The following is a 17,884-nucleotide window of genomic DNA, read 5'->3' on the forward strand; positions in this document are numbered from 1 at the left end:
ACTGCAAAATAAAGAATTAGGAACTGATAAATAAATATACCTGACTTGGTCCCGTATATAAGTAAATTAGATTTACTGCTTTGATATGAACTGAATAAATTAGATTTATCGCTTTCATGGAACCGTGAAAGAACGTGATGTCAAAGAAAGATTTGTGAAGGAACTCACCGTTGTCTTTCTGGCAGACGACTTTCACGTGTCCGCTAGAATGTCTAAAGTCAGTTGCAAGAACTGACTGCTTAACAAAAGCTAAGTATATGAAAGAGATACTGCTAAAAGAAAGGAAAGTAATGGAGATCATATTCGGTATTCTTTCTAGACTTCCTTTCCACGACTGCTTAATGAAGCATATGAAAGAGGTATCTTTAAATACGAATAAAATCACATTAGTCGTTCTTTCTGGCACGCTAAGAATAGAAAGTAATGGAGATCATATTCGGTATCCTTTCTAGACTTCCTTTCCACGACTGCTTAATGAAGCATATGAAAGAGGTCTCTTTAGATACGAATAAAATCACATTAGTCGTTCTTTCTGGCACGTTAAGGATAGAAAAATGTGATCACATTTCGTACTCTAGACTTCCTTTCCACGACTGCTTAATGAAGCATATAAAAGAGGTCGCTTAAAGATACGAATAGAATCACATTAATTATTCTTCCTGACATATCCCTTTTAGAAACTGCTGGCACTGTTAAGCATAAACACCAACCCATTAAATATTAAGTAGTATGCCCTTCCCACTCTATCCTCCTCAAACCATTGTTCATTGGTTGATGATTAAACTACTCAGTAGACATCGCCTTTTACCTTTGGTGGTCGAGGGTTATGTCCGACATATCAAACCAAATAGAGTGAGGTTACTTACCAATGATTTCCAAAACAGTTTTGGGCTTGGGGCAAAGTCTTCGTTAAATACACGTGATGTTTTAACGAAATCAAGAATCACAAAGAGGTGTGATTAGCAAGTTTGCTTACCTAAGATAACTGATAGCCATGATATGCATACACTGTCTTGGTTATTGGTGAAAATAGGGATCTTGGTCCTACTGCAAAACGGGAATAGAACAAATTTGCAGTGGGAGTTTTATCATTAGAATAAAACATTACATGAACAAAGCTAAAATCTTTACATTTTAAACATTGTAGTAATATGGCTAAAGAAACATCCTTCTCTCTACGCTCCCTGCTCGAGAAACAAACACTGAAAGAGGACGGATCCAATTTCACTGATTGGTTCCGTACTCTCACCATTGTACTAAGACGTGAAAAGAAAGAATATGTCTTAAACTCACCTGTCCCTGCTGAGCCAGGAACAAATGGCAAACCAGAGGATATCACTAAGTACAACAAGCACAAAGAGGATGAGCTTGATGTACAAGGTCTCGTAGTAAGTATTATGGGTCCTGAATTGCAGCGCCGATTCATGGATACCAAAACTTATATCATATGCGATCAGCTCAAGAACATGTTTCAAGAGCAAGCGCGTATCGAGAGATTTAAAGTGACAAAATCTCTACTTGGTCACAGGTTGGCCGAGGGAGGCTCTATGGGAACTCACATGCTCCGTATGACGAGCGATGTTGAGCAGCTCGAGAAGCTGAATGCTCCGATAAGCAAGGAATTTGCTACGGACATTATCCTGCACTCACTTCCTCCAAGCTTTTCGGGATTCATCATGAATTTCCATATGCTTGGTATGGATAAAAGTTTGCAAGAGCTCCAAGGGATGCTTCGGATCGCTGATGGGGACATGAAGAAAAAGTCTTCTGTTCTCATGATCCAAGCTGGTGGGAAAAAGATAAAGAAAGCCCCAAAGAAGGTGGCTCCCAAGTATCAAGGCAAAGGGAAAAAGATTCTTAAACCGAATCCTCCCAAGATAAAGGTTGCTGCTTCCTCTGAATGCTATTACTGCAATAGCAAGGGTCATTGGAAGAGGAATTGCCTGAAGTACCTAGCGGATCTGAAGTCTGGAAAGGTTTCCAAGGCTTCAACCTCAGGTATTTTTGTTATTGAAGTTAACGTTGCTACCTCTATAAATGATTGGGTATTGGATACTGGATCATGTGCTCATATTTGTTCAAATATGCAGGTACTAAAGAATAGAAGGAAGCTACGTAACAAGGAGATACAACTCCAAGTTGGAAACGGAGCACGAGTTGCAGCCGTAACAGCTGGTAGTATAGAGTTGTATTTGCCCAGCGGGCTTGTAATGGAATTAGAAAATGTATATTTTGTTCCTAGCATTTCCAGAAACATCATTTCAATCTCATGTTTGGAGATGAATGGTTTCTCTTTTGTGATAAAGGACAATAGATGTTCTATATACAAAGATGAATTATATTATGGATCTTCTTATATGATGAATGGTCTTTATATACTGGAAATGAATAAACCCGTGTTTAACATAAATAACAAACGACTCAAAGCATCACATGAAAGCACGACTTACATGTGGCATTGTCGCCTTGGTCATATAAATGAGAAACGCATCAAGAAGTTACATAAAAATGGACTTCTTGGTAAATTTGATCTGGAATCAATTGACACATGCGAATCTTGTATACGAGGTAAAATGACCAAAGCGCCTTTCTCCAAAAAGGGCGAAAGGGCAAGTGACTTGTTAAGTCTTATACACACGGATGTATGTGGACCTATGAGTACTTGCACAAGAAATGGTTTTTCTTACTTTATCACGTTTACTGATGATTACAGTAGATACGGTTATGTCTACTTGATGAGACATAAGTCTGAATCCTTTGACAAGTTCAAAGAATTCAAGACTGAAGTAGAAAATCAATTGAACAAAAGTATTAAGGCTCTACGTTCTGACCGTGGAGGCGAATACTTGAGTTTTGAGTTTAAAGAATACTTAAGGGAATGTGGGATAGTCTCACAGCTCACACCTCCGGGGACACCACAATGGAATGGTGTTTCTGAGAGACGGAATCAAACTCTACTAGATATGGTTCGATCCATGATGAGTGAAGCCACTCTGCCAAAATCCTTCTGGGGGCACGCACTAGAAACTGCTGCACGAACTATAAACATGGTTCCATCCAAGTCAGTAGAAAAGACTCCATACGAGTTATGGTTTGGGAAAATCCCAACTATGTCTTATCTTAAAATTTGGGGTTGCGAAGTATTTGTCAAACGTCCGACGTCTGGCAAACTTGATCCCAAAGCTGACAAATGCTTTTTCGTAGGGTATCCTAAGGAAACGAAAGGATATTACTTCTATTACCAATCCGAGAACAAAATAGTTGTTGCTCGTCATGGTAGATTTTTGGAGAACGAGTTTCTCGCAAAAGGAAGTAGTGGGAGTAATGTAATACTTGAAGAAATTCAAGATACATCACACAATACAATATCTGAACCAGATCAGATTAACCCACCTCTTGATTTTTCGGCTGATGAGCATCTGGAAGTACCAAATCCACAAGTAGCTGTGGATGAGGTTCTAGTCCCGAGCTCAAGTACTTCAACGCAAGTTGAAGAAGAACTGGATCCGCAGACAGTTGTGGATCAAGTTCAACAGCCCGAAGAACGAGTGCTACGTAGGTCAACAAGAGTAGTCCATGCACCTGAAAGGTACTTGGGACTGCACGAGATCTCAGCATATGATACTGAAGATCCTTTGACCTATGCGGAAGCAATGGATAGGCCCGACTCTGATAAATGGCTGGAGGCCATGAGATCCGAAATACAGTCCATGTATGACAACACGGTCTGGAACCTAGTTGTACCACCTGATGGGATAAAACCCATATCTAACAAGTGGGTTTTCAAAATAAAAACAGACATGGATGGTAAGATGACTGTATACAAAGCACGGCTAGTAGCGAAAGGTTTCAAACAGATTCTCGGTGTAGATTATGATGAAACTTTTTCGCCCGTGGCTATGTTTAAGTCAATTCGGATACTCCTAGCAATTGCCGCATTTCATGATTATGAAATATGGCAAATGGATGTCAAAACCGCCTTCTTAAATGGAAATTTAGAAGAGGATGTGTACATGACACAGCCTGAGGGTTTTGAGGATTCAAAGAATGCTGGGAAGGTGTGCAAGCTTCTTAAGTCCATTTATGGACTGAAGCAAGCATCACGGAGTTGGAATCTTCGATTTGACGAAGAAGTCAAAAAGCTTGACTTCGTCAGATGCAAAGAAGAACCATGTGTATACAGAAAGACTAGTGGGAGTGCCATCGCTTTTCTTATCCTATATGTAGATGACATACTACTAATGGGAAATGATATTCCTCTTTTGCAACAAGCCAAGTCTTCGTTGAAGAAAGTCTTTTCAATGAAAGACTTGGGCGAGGCTGTCTATATACTAGGCATAAAGATCTATCGAGATAGATCAAATAGACTTATAGGTTTAAGTCAAAGCACGTACATTGACAAAGTGCTAAATCGGTTCAGCATGCAGGATTCTAAGAGAGGATTCCTGCCAATGTCTCATAGTGTTCAGCTAAGCAAGACTCAGTGTCCTTCGACAACTGATGAGCGAAGCATTATGAGTAGAGTACCATACGCTTCGGCTATTGGCTCTATCATGTACGCCATGTTGTGCACTCGCCCTGATGTCTCGTACGCTTTGAGTGTGACGAGTAGATATCAGGCTAATCCAGGCAAAGAGCACTGGATTGCTGCAAAGAATATCCTTAAGTACTTGAGAAGAACTAAGGATATGTTTCTCGTCTACGGTGGTGATTCCGAGCTTGTGATTAATGGTTACACTGACGCCAGTTTCCAAACTGATCGTGATGACTCAAGATCACAGTCTGGGTATGTGTTCATACTCAATGGTGGTGCTGTGAGCTGGAAGAGTTCAAAGCAAGAGACTACAGCAGACTCAACCACCGAAGCAGAGTACATAGCTGCATCCGAGGCAGCTAAAGAGGGTTTCTGGATCAAGAAGTTCCTTAGCGAACTTGGAGTGGTTCCCAGTGTTCAAGGCCCTGTGGACCTCTACTGTGACAACAATGGAGCTATAGCTCAGGCCAAAGAACCGAGATCGCACTCGAAATCCAAGCATGTTCTACGGCGTTTTCACCTGATACGAGAGATCGTAAATAGAGGTGATGTAAAGATATGTAGAGTTGACACAGTCAGCAACACAGCTGATCCACTCACGAAACCTCTTCCTCAAGCCAAGCACCAGATGCATATTGCCTCTATGGGTCTGAGACACATAGGAGACTGGCTATGAGTTTTTTCTTTAGATCTACGAGATTTTTAGAATACTAGAGATTTTGTATAAGTAGGGCCTACGATGATTGGCTCCTAGCTTAAGTGGGAGATTGTTAGTTTGTAATAATCTAGAAGTCAATAATACGATAAGTTAATCATAAAGCTTTGTTCATGAATTGAATGTTTATTTATATATCATTTTGTTGCCTTGAGTATTATTGCATTTATGGATCATTTCGAGTTCATGACTGAAATTGTGAAACTCCATAATATAGATAATATACACTCTTAAAAGGTCACTGACCAAGGTAATTAGCAGGAACACTAATTACCGCTATAAGGTTAGTATGTGGATTAAAAGATGGTTAAGTTTTACAAACCACCTGACACGAGATGTCATTTTAATCACATAGATACATGTTCTAGGAACATGGTATTTGACAGACCCCGAATGAAACATTAAATAGAATTGTGTTCGTGTCATTTATGTTTTTCATTCAGTGTCAAAGTTCTACAGTATGAGGTATTTATCGTTCCCAGTAAGAAATATATATGAGTGAGTGTTATCTAACGCTGTCCGTAAAAAGCAGCCATAACGGTAGCATTTCCATATATATAACTTAGCTGAGGAAGTGATAGTCTGCCAAAAATACTACTTGTCCCTCGTATCTCTATACGAGCTATAGCATCACTGGGCCCCTTGATAGAGTTAGATTATCTGCATGCGGTATAATTACAAGAGTAATTATATTTGATAATCTACTCAAGATCAAGAAAAGATACAGTTAACAAGGATGACACATATCTACCTTAAAACTGATCTGATAGCTATGAGGCAGAAGAACTGACACAAGTAAATTGTTTACTGGATCGTGATATTGTACAGTACATCATCATCTGTGTAATTGGATGGTCATGATGTGTTGCCAGACGCCACCCATGACTAACAGAAGTTAAAATAGTTTTAACTCTGTTTACCAACATAACACAGATCCTATTGGGTCACACCATATAGGAGCTACTCGGAGAATCTTACTGATTAATTATAAATTGATTATAATTAATATTAAGATGGTTATAATTAATTATACGTGTATAATTAAATTATAAATGTCATATAAAATTGACAAGCAGAAACAACGGTTAATTTATAAACGTACACGTTACGTTGTATAAAAGTTACCGAACAACAACCGAAACCGAACCGTGAGAAATATAATTGTTTAGAACAATTATATATATAATTTTGATTTAGATTTTAAATATTAATTATGGTTTTAATTTTAGGCTAACCTAACAAATTAAAACTTTAATTAAAAATTGAAATCTAAAAATTCGAAAATATAAAACAAATCAATATGCATGTCGGCACATTTATATATTCAATATATATATATATATATATATATATATATATATATATATATAAATATATTAAATTAAGATGTCGGCAAAGAAATAAAAATTAAAATATAAATCAAATTAATTTTGGCCAATGAAAAGTGGCAAAATCAAATTTGAGCATTTCATCTCAAAACCGCCACAATATGTGGCATGGGCATTTTGGTAATTTCATGCATATTGATGCCTATAAATAGAAGGGTAGGGGTAGAGAGAAAATAACTAATTCACATGTATCGTATCTGATCTGTCTGATCGATTCGAGTTTCTATTTTCTCTCTTTCTCGGTTACGGTTTCGGTGAATAGTGTTTCTGCATAATTCCGCGGTTTACGGTATTTCTGGCAGAAGAAATAAATCGCTCTCCGGTTAGTCCTGGTGGATAACCAATAGAGGTATCACACGTGTGATACTACGAGTCGATTCCATCCCTGGTGAGGCTCTACTCGCTCGGTCTGCATTCCAACTGAGATTTGGAATCAAGGTATAAATTGTTATATTAATCTATTTAATTTGTAAATAGATTTAATGCTTTAGAAAATCAATTATGGAGTAGATCTGTAAATGAATTAAATGAGGTTTTGATGCCAAAGGAATACTGAAGGTGGACCGCCTTGGAAGGTTTCCTGACATACCTCGTTTAATCCGTAGCTTAAGTTAGATGTAAAAATTTTTGTTTTACTCTTTCCGCAGCTTAAGCTAATTAAAGGGTTTGAACCGTTCCCCAAAACCCAACATATATCACTAGTGGAGAACATACAATTAGTGTCGCCTTAAAAAACCGACACTAATACTTTAGTATCGGTCGTTTACAAAAACTCGACACTAATAATATTAGTGTCGGCTGTTTATAACTGGCCGACACTAATTGTTAAGTATTAGTGTCGGCTGTTTATAAAAAGGCGACACTAATACTTAACAATTAGTGTCGGCCATTTATAAACAGCCCACACTAATACATTAGTGTCGCTTTTTTATAAATAGCTGACACTAATACTCAGTTATTAGTGTCGCCTATTTATAAACAGTCGACACTAAAGCTATTCCAATTTCATTTTAAGTCCCGCGCACCTCTTTCAAACGCACGCCTGGGGTTTAAAACATCTCCTTCACTTCACTTCACGCTTCTCTCCGATCTGATCTTCTCTCCGAATTCTAGAAGATGTGATGCAATATGGTCTTGCGCATGCTTCACGAAAAGGGGCGTAACTTTTGATCCGTCCGTCGGATCGGGCTGAAATTTTGACAAGAACTCCACAGCCCAAAACCGGATGCAAAACTAATCTATGATTTGTTTTGCCATTTGCGGGCTCAGATTCGCGATCCGAGTCTTCCTTCATGGACTTTTGGACCTTTCTTTATAATTTGTGAGTTTTTAGGGTCTTTTATGTATCTTTTATGTATCTTTTATGTATTTTCTGTTTTAGGGTTTGTATTTAAACAGACGTCATGTCTTTTATGTATTTTCTGTTTTAGGGTTTGCACAAACCATTTATAAGAATAACAATAAATGAGCAATTTGGATGATATTTTATTTAGTGAGTGTTATTTGTAAATTAGTGTCGGCTTTTTAATAAATAGCCGACACTAAAAGTTAGTGTTAGTGTCGGCTATTTAATAAATAACCGACACTAATGCCTTACTTTTAGTGTCGGCTATTTACAAAGTATTAGTATCAGCCCGATTAGTGTCACCTAATGTCCGACACTAATATCCATAAACAGCCGACACTAATTCCAAGTTCTCCACTAGGGTATATATATGTGTATGTGTATGTGTATGTGTATGTGTATGTGTGTGTATGTATATGTTTGTGTGTGTGTGTTTGTGTGTGTGTGTATGTATATGTGTATATGTGTATATTATACATATATTATAAAAACCTTAATTAATGTTATATTTAGACTTGTGATATCCAACTGACAAATAAAATCAAAGTTCACTGAAAAAATAAAAAATCATAGTTATAAAGAATTACGACATCACTTCGTAAATATATCAAATATTTTATTTTTTGGCATACACTCTAAATAAGAAAACTTTTTTTTCACAAAATTATTCAAATCAAAATACTAAAATCTTAAAAAAAAAAAAAAAAAAAATAGCATGGGGCGCCCCAGGGAGTGGCGCCTCACAGGCCTAGTGGGGCGCCCCAGGGGGTGGCGCCTCACTAGAGGAATGGGCCGCCCGTAATTCTGGCGGTCAGGGCATATTTAAAAAAAAATGGGAGACAGGGGCATTTTTAAAATTTTGATTTGTTTTAGGGATATTAATAAAAATGCTCGCATATAAAAAATTATCACTTAGTAATGTTGGTTTTATATGAATCAATAAGTTGAAAAATCAACATCTATAATTTATCCGCATTGGTGTATTTTTGCAAGCTCTTAATACTAATTAAAACAAAATTGAAATGTCGTGAACTTTTGTGTGTACATAGAGAAAATGTTATATCATATCTAACAGTTTTATTTTAACATTTAAATTTTAAATTTTAAATTATTGTCGTTCTAAAAATAAAACCACGATGGAAAATACAAAAAATAAAGACATTTGAACTCCCATTAATATATTAATGAAGTCTTCGAATGCAAATAAGATGAGGTCACCTTTTAAATAAATCCAACAATCGTTAATTAATACACTTACTAGGATATCAAACTTCCAATTTATTCAAGAAAATAATATATAATTCTTCTTCTGATAATTTACCTCTCTATTATTAAGGAAATTTCCATATCCTAAACTACAAATTTCTATAAAGTTTGAAACCGACAATTTGGATTTATTAGGTGTCTTATTGATAAGAGAAAAGCTGTGGAAATTTCTCGAGAGGAGCGGAGTCGGAGAAGCTAATAATGGGACCCCCTGATCGAAGGGAATTCACTTCCTCTGAGATACCTCAAACTTTGAGGTGTTTCTTTGGAAAATCTCAGCCGTTTAATACCTTCTGCACGATTCTCAAAGCCCAAATAAAACTTGCCCGCGCTATCCCAAATAGAAACCGTACTCGGTCATGTAAAAGTTGTAATATCTCGGAGGATACACTCAAATCCAGTGTTGTAAAAAGCTTCTGTTTAGGTCGACTAATCTTCGATTAGTCATTCGCAGTGATCAAAATATTACGAATTTTTCTGATTTATTGATCGATTATTTTCAATTATAATTGATTATTCTCTATTATTTTCAATTAATCTAACAACATTATATCGTTATTTGCAACACTGCTCAAATCAAAGTGAATTAGATACATAGAACTAAGATATCTATACTTCTTTCACAGTTCCACTGCACATGAAAAACGAGTGCGGTGGCTGCTTCAAAGAGAGAGAGAGAGAGAGAAAGAGATAGAAACAGTTCCGTTGCACTGGCTGGTCCCAAAAAGCGGTGGTTGTTGGAATCCATATCACCTAGAGGAACTCAAATTTTATGTTTAAATCTACACCGTCAGATACATATTGACTCGATTATTAAAGCGCGTAGATTCCAATCGAACGGTTCAGATCTAAACTCAAAAGTTTGATCTACTTCAGAGGATTCGGGCTAGTGGTTGGTTTACAACTTTACATCCGAAACAAAACAAAACAGAACCCCACTCTCCACTGCAAAAAAATATATAAAAAAAACCCACTATTTATTAAATCAATGGTGTTCTTGCTAACTAGATCTAGCCAAAAATCTCCTCTTTTATAGCCAATTTTGATCCTATTTTGGTTTTGAATTTCTTCTTACATGGCCATGTGCTGAGTCTGAAGAGATCAAATGGGGGTTTCATTCTTCAAGTGTAAGAAGTTACCAGTATTTCTCTACTTTTCCTGTCTTCACAAATTGAAAGAGGATAGGTTCATTTCTTCACCCCCGAAACCCGATAAGGTCTCCTTAGAGGAGAAGCCTCTAGATGAAAGGGTTAATTGTGATACTGAAGGTGTAATTTTGAAGAGTAGTTTGAAAAAGAATGGATGTTGTGATTCAATTGGGGTTGAGGAGAAGAGAAATGTGAAGTGGATGGATTTCATTGGGAAAGAACTCGTCGAAATTCGGGAATTTGAAACGTTGTAAGTTCAGTTTATTGAATAATTGCTTCAACTTTATGAATTTTATTTTAGTGTAGGTGTTAGTGTTGCCTCTAGTACCAGTTCAAGTATCTAAATTGGTAATTTGGTTGCTTCCATTTTTGTATGCTTTATTTTGTTTATACTATATGACTTTATCAAAATACCCCCTATATTTATATATATCATACTTATACTATGTTGTGTTTAATTGAGGCTAATTAACAGCTTGGTAGTTCAAAATTCTATAAATAGTAAGAAATAAAACTCTAGCAAATTTCCAGTAGCATGCCAAAATTGAAATTCTTAATCTATAATTGTTATGTGTGTTTCTTATCTCAATGTTTTGTGATTAGTAGGTATATATTAAATCTTTTTTTCTCTAAATAACAGTAAGCTAAAATTAAGAAGTGTGGAAATGGTAGGGGCAGTTTCGTCAAAAAAAAATTTAATTAAAACCATTTACGCCCGTGAAATATCAAGCATTGTAGATTATGGACTGCAAGTTGTTTAATTGGTTTTTCAGGTTTTTCATGGCTGTAAAAGGTTTAAATTAATCAAAACTTGACTAAACTTCTAACCTTTTCTTACTAATACAGATATAAGTATTAAAATATACCTACTCTTATGTCAGTATATCTTAATGAGTAGGTATATTTTAATACTTATTTCTTAATATTAGTAAGCTAGAATTAAGAAGTATGGAAAGCCTAGGGGCAGTTTAGTCAAGTTTTGATTAAATTAAACCTTTTTATGCTGGTGAAAAAACTAAATATTATAGGGTTGATGTTGATGTTGATGTTCAGTTGATAATTACCAGTAGTATAGTACTTTTAATTCTGATTTTATTTCCTTGATTAAAAATTTAATAGGGAGCTAGAGGAAGAGGAGCAAGCCATTGGTAATACGCCTTGTCTATGGTTCATCCAATAAGCTACAAAATCTTGACTTTATTTACATAAATTCAAATAATGCTAAACTGTGCACAAAGTAAGCTCTCTCTCTCTCTCTCTCTCTCTACTTCTTTGTTTCTTCTTCTTTTTTCTTTTTTTTTAGTATTGTTGGTGTGGGAAAAGTTCTTCTCTCTCTTTGTTATAAATTGAAAACAACTAAATAGGTTGCCTCCCACATAGTGCGGTGGTTTATGCTTTGTTAACCCTCATATAATCAAATTGATAATGAGTGAGGCTATGGTACTATCCATAGCGCTGATTGGTTCATACTATGGATTCATAGGTAGAAAATTATATTTTGTTTTTTGCTATTTTTTAAGATAAGTAGAAAATCACTATTTTTAATGGTCTAAGAATTATAGATTTCAGTGATTTTCTACCTATCTAAAAAAAATAGTAAACAATTTGTAAAAAATGTAAAATTCGATCTACAAGTACATTTTCATATGGTGATAATGTTGAACTGTTCAGATTGACTGTTTTAACTTTCAAAACAGAGATAATGATCCATAGTACGAACCAATCCATGCTATGCGTTATTAGTACCATAGCCTCACTCATTAATAGATAATAATAGGATCAATTGCATTATTTGACCCTAAAATCTGATAATAAGCGACAGAGATGAGAATACAACACAAAATAAACAAGAAATAACAACTCATCATCCTTATAAAAAGTGTCCTATCAATTATTATATAATTAGTGCTTTAGCATATTATTACCAGTTTTCATAAATGCCTATACTCACATAATTCACCTTCTTTGCCTGTAACTTCTCAGGGACCGTCTTGGTGGATCTGGGTACAAAAATCCTGTAAAGTGTGACACTACCATCGCCACAGAAAATCCAAGAAAAAACCCGAAAACCACAACCCATATGAACCAATGATCTTCACTATTCTGTTCCGCTTCTGCATCTAAATCTCCGTCGCTCACCTCTGACGGGTTATCGGATTCACACCGAACCCGGATTTGAATCCCGCACAACCCACTATTGTTTGAGAATGCTATATCCGTCATGGATGCAATCTGGCCTTTGTCTGGGATCCAACCCATTAACCTGTTATAACTCAGATCCAGTGTTGTTAAATCCTCCAAACTCTCAAAGGAATGAGGTATAGACCCGTTAAGCATATTATGCGACAAATCCAAACTTTCTAGTTTTTGTAAATGCCCCAAATTAGCTGGTATCCCTCCTTCTATCATGTTATATGACATGTTGAGAGATTTCAGGCCTTTGAGGTTTCCCAGTTCATTTGGTATAATACCCAAAAACCGATTTCTTGACAGATCCAAATTTGCATAGGTATCAACACGCTGAAACCCGAGGCCCCGCAATGCCCCTTTCCAATAAATGGTAATATCAGATAAATCAATTGAGAATGTAAATAGGTCAGATATTGAGAAATATGTAATGGGTGTGTCTACCATTCCTTCAAGGTGACCCATTTGAATCGGTATAAAACCGCTCAAATTGTTTCCTGATAAATCTAGCACATGTAACTTTGAAAGATTTGATATGGTATGGGGAACTGGACCCTCCAGTTTGTTGTTTCTCAGGTTTAGTACCGAAATTGTTGACATTTGACCGATCCAAATCGGCATTTCTCCGGTGATATAGTTGTCATGTAAATCAAGGTTTTCAATGAATTGCATGGTGTTGAGTTCAACTGGTAACAGGCCGGTGAATTTATTACCCGATAGTGCAAGACTTCTTATTTGTGGTCCAAAAGTCACCGGCACCTCCCCGTAAAAACCGTTCTCTGACAAGTCAACATATGCAAGATACGTGTCAGGCCCGAATTGCGGAAAGGAATTGCCAGATAATTGGTTTGCCGACAAGTCGAGAAGTAAGAGACGGCCTATGTTGGTAATGGATGCTGGTATGGGACCCGTTAGGTTGTTACTGCTCAACAAAAGGATCATGATAGTAGAAGCATTGCCCATGTTTTCTGGTAGATGGCCACTGAGACTGTTTCTTGAAAGATCTAGAACTGAGAGGTTTTTCGAATTGAAGAGATTTGCGGGTATTGACCCGGTAAGGTTGTTATCGGATATTATTAAACTCCCAATTTGTGGCCCGGTAAGCCATGGTGGTATGGACCCGGTTAACTGGTTTTCACTTAAGTCGAGGAAGTCGAGTTCCTTCTGATTTGATAACCAAGCGGGTATTGACCCGGTGAGCCCACATGCCCTTAGAGAGAGGAGAGAGAAAGAACTTCTCAGGTGAATCTCTAAACTGTTATTTAACACTAGTTTGTTTCGTCCAAGATTGAGTTTTTTTAACATCTTAAGATCAAAAAGTGAAGAGGGTATAAACCCAGTGAGGAGATTACTGTTTAATTCGAGCAATTGTAAATTTTTCATGTTAGAAATCGAAATTGGAATCTCTCCTGATAGTTGGTTCATCTTTAGAGAGAGAAAGGAAAGGTTGAAAAGAACTCCTATCTGGTCTGGTATGGAAGAAGAGAGAGAATTATTACTCAGGTCTAAATTTTGTAACTGTTCTAACCGTAATATTTCCTGTGGTATTTCTCCTGAAAATTGGTTCTGACTTAAAGAAAGAACCTTTAATTCGATTAAATTACCAATTTCAGGGGGGATTTTACCAGAAAGATAATTCTCATTTAAGGAAAGAACTTCTAACTTGGAAAGATTTGCAACTGCACTTGATAGAACACCAGTAAGTGAATTTGCTCTCAAGTTGAGATTCCTGAGATTTCTCAATTGAAAAATTGTTAAAGGAATAGTACCATTGAGCAAGTTTGAACTAAAATCCAGGTACCTCAAATTCACCAAATTCTCAAAACCTTTTGCAGGAATCTCTCCTTCCAAGGAATTCTGTGAAATATCAAGAAAAGTGAGGGTCTTTATTGCAAAAAGTGCTGCTATTGCTGCAGATGGTGCTGTGTAGGTAAGTGGAACTACACCATAGAGACTGAGTTCAGTAACTGGTTTTGAAGGCAATTCCAGATTACATGTAACTCCTTCCCAGTTGCAACAGTTGCTTGTATTCCACGAATCAAATGTGAAGAAAGGTGCCGAATTGTCGACGGCTTTATGGGTTACTAGAGATTTGAACTGGAGGAGAGAGTGCTTGTGGATGGAGGGGCAAGAGAGAGAATGATGGAGGAGAGAGAGTAGAGAGAGAAAGACTATGAGAAGAAGAGGATATGCCATTTGTTTGTTCTATCACTTTGACAATGGTGAAGTTGAGACTTGAGAGGTGAAGTATTATATTGTGAAACAAAGGTGATGCAATGGATGCCATTATTTATTATTAGGTTATGAAAATATTAAGTCAAGGTCTTCTATAGTTGACAAAAAATGCATTTCTTGAAGTATGCAATTACTTGTACTGTGAGTACAAAAGTTTGACTATAGAAGGTGACCTTTTGATTATGAAGTGTCCTTTAGTGTTTATTCTCTGTTGCAACCATGGTGTAGATAGATATGCAAATATTGTTTATAAGTATATAGTGTTTTCTTTTTACTTGTTATGTAAGTAAATGGTAATGTAAAAAAACAATTTATCTGTGTAAAATATATTTTCATAAGGTATAAAATATCTTGCATTGATATTAGAATTCAATATTTTGTGTTTTATTTCTGTGTGGTTGTCAGTTTGGATCCTCTCCAATTGCAAATGTATTGATTAGATGGGAGCTTGTCAACTGGATCAAATTATCAGAATAGCAGCTTGTCTGCCACTTAATTTTTCTTGGCACTTACAGCAGAGGAAATCTTTGACAAAAATGACAATTTTTTAAGATCATGATTGATTGCTAGTAAATTTAAGAAGGATTAAGTTAATTATTCTATTTTACTTCTAATATTTTGTATTTTGTTTGACAACTTAAGTTAAAGGTTAAATTATCAACCGATGAGTAGAGAAAATTTGAGAAAAGAATCTGTCTCTGACTGTAGGCCCTGTTTGTAGTAAGTTTAATCCGTTTGAAAAAGTGATTTAATTTTGTGGTAACTTTATATTATTTCTCATATTTGATTCTTGTTTGATAATTGAGGTGTGTAACAAAGAGATTACTAGTCTTCTTACTTTATAATCTGCAATTCATTTTAGTTTGATAATGGAAGAATAGATGATGCTTTTTGGAAAGGGCACGAAGATGGAAACTTCACAGTGAAATCAGCGTATTTCACTCTTAAAAATGGACCAAGGATCGCTACAAGATTGAAAGGATTATGGAAGCTCTCTGTGCCTCCACGTTTCAGAATATTTGCTTGGCTTCTACTGTTAAATAGAATACTAACTACTGATAACCTCAACAGAAGGGGTTTTTCTCTTGTCAGTATATGCTATCTATGTCGGGCAGACGAAGAAACAACAACGCATCTTTTCAACCAATGTCCTTTTTCGAAGTTGTTATATGAGAAGGTATTCAATTGTAGTTTCCAACATTTTGGGTATCGGATGGTGAATGGTATCAATTTTGAAACTTTCTTATTGGACAAAACAAGGATGAAGCAACTCCGAGAACTACTGCTCATTACCATATTCATTCTATGGAGAGAAAGATGTGCAAGAATTTTTAGAGAGAAGACCAAAACGATCGATGAACTGATAGAAGAGGTGAAGACTCAGTGGAGCTTAACAAATGCATGACATTTATCTTGACAAGAAAAGAAGCATAGTACCCTCTGTTTTTTCCTATTCTCCTTTCTTTTTTTTTTCTTTTTTTTTTTCTTTTTTTTTTTTTTTTTTCATCTGTAAATATATCATAGGGTTTTCTCTCTAAACCCTGAAACCATGTAACCAATTATGGTTAATAAAAATAGGAGCATGACTCCTATTCTTACTCAAAAAAAAAAGTGGTGGGATGAATTTCCTTTATAATCTGCAATTCATTTTAGTTACTTTATAATCTGCAATTCATTTCGTAATCAAGTGGTGGGATGAATTTCCTTTAGATATTAATGACTTGGGTAATAGCTGGAATCTGAAAATGAAACATATGAGGAAAAAAATGTCCGGTTGGGCTAAGAACTACTATGGTCAGAAAAAAAGAACCAAACAGACTCTAGTTGGTAACCTACATGATTTAGAATTGGTGCAAGAACATAGACCTTTGACTGACCAGGAACAGGATGAGTGGTTGCACATTAAATCTCAATTAGATAATATCTATTTAGAGGAAGAGATATATTGGAAAAATAGAGCTAAACAGACTTGATTAGAAGAAGGCGATCTCAACACCAAATTTTTTCACACAGTAGCTTCTCATAGGAAAAAAACAAATAGAATCAATTCTTTAGATATCAATGGCGTGTCCACCTCCAAAATGAAAGAAATCAAACAACATGTTACTACATATTATAAAAATATTTTAGGGGATTCCGGGGTTAAGTATGGTCACATGGATGTCCAATTTTGGTCCCCTTCAGAGAAAATATCTCAGGAGGAAAATCTTAAATTAGTAATCCCCTTTACAGAAGAGGAAGTCAGAATAGCTCTGTTTGCCTGCTCATCCACTGGGACACCTGGACCAGATGGTATTAGCTTCCTATTTTACCAAAAATATTGGGATGTAGTTAAGTCAGATATCATGACATTATGTCGAGGGTTTCATGCTCATACATTGGACCTTACCAAAATTAACAAGTCTATCATTTGCTTGATCCCAAAAGAAGCTGAGGCTAAGGTAATCAACAAATTCAGACCAATCAGCCTAGTCAATTGCATTTTTAAATTGATTTCCAAACTTTTGACAGGTAGATTAGAGCTAATCATGAATAGGCTAATTGATGAGAGTCAATCAGCATTCATTAAGGGTAGATATATTCTAGATAATGTCCTTCTTAGCCAAGAATTGATACATGATTGCCAGCAAACAGCAAAACCAGGTGTAGTCATAAAAATTGACTTTGAGAAGGCATATGATAAAATACATTGGTCTTACCTATTAGAGGTATTAGAAGCTAGGGGATTTGGACCTTTATGGAATCAATGGTTGACCAACTGGTTAACAAGTTCACAATCTTGTATTAGTCTTAATGGTGAACTCACTCCTTATTTTTTCTGTAAAAGGGGAGTTCGACAAGGTGATCCACTCTCTCCCTTCCTCTTTATTTTGGCAGCAGATACTTTAAGTCGAATTTTCGCTAAGGGTAGACAAGCTAATTTGCTTAATGGTTTGGGTCCTCCTGTCCATAATGGTCATGCTATCACCAACTGCCACTATGCGGATGATACAATCATCTTCTTAGAGGCAGAGGGTGATAACATAGAGAATGCTTGGTGGGGGATGATAACATTTGAAGCCTTGT

Source organism: Carex rostrata, chromosome 27, assembly GCF_964058835.1.
Source record: "Carex rostrata chromosome 27, lpCarRost1.2, whole genome shotgun sequence".
NCBI classification, from domain to species: Eukaryota; Viridiplantae; Streptophyta; class Magnoliopsida; order Poales; family Cyperaceae; genus Carex; species Carex rostrata.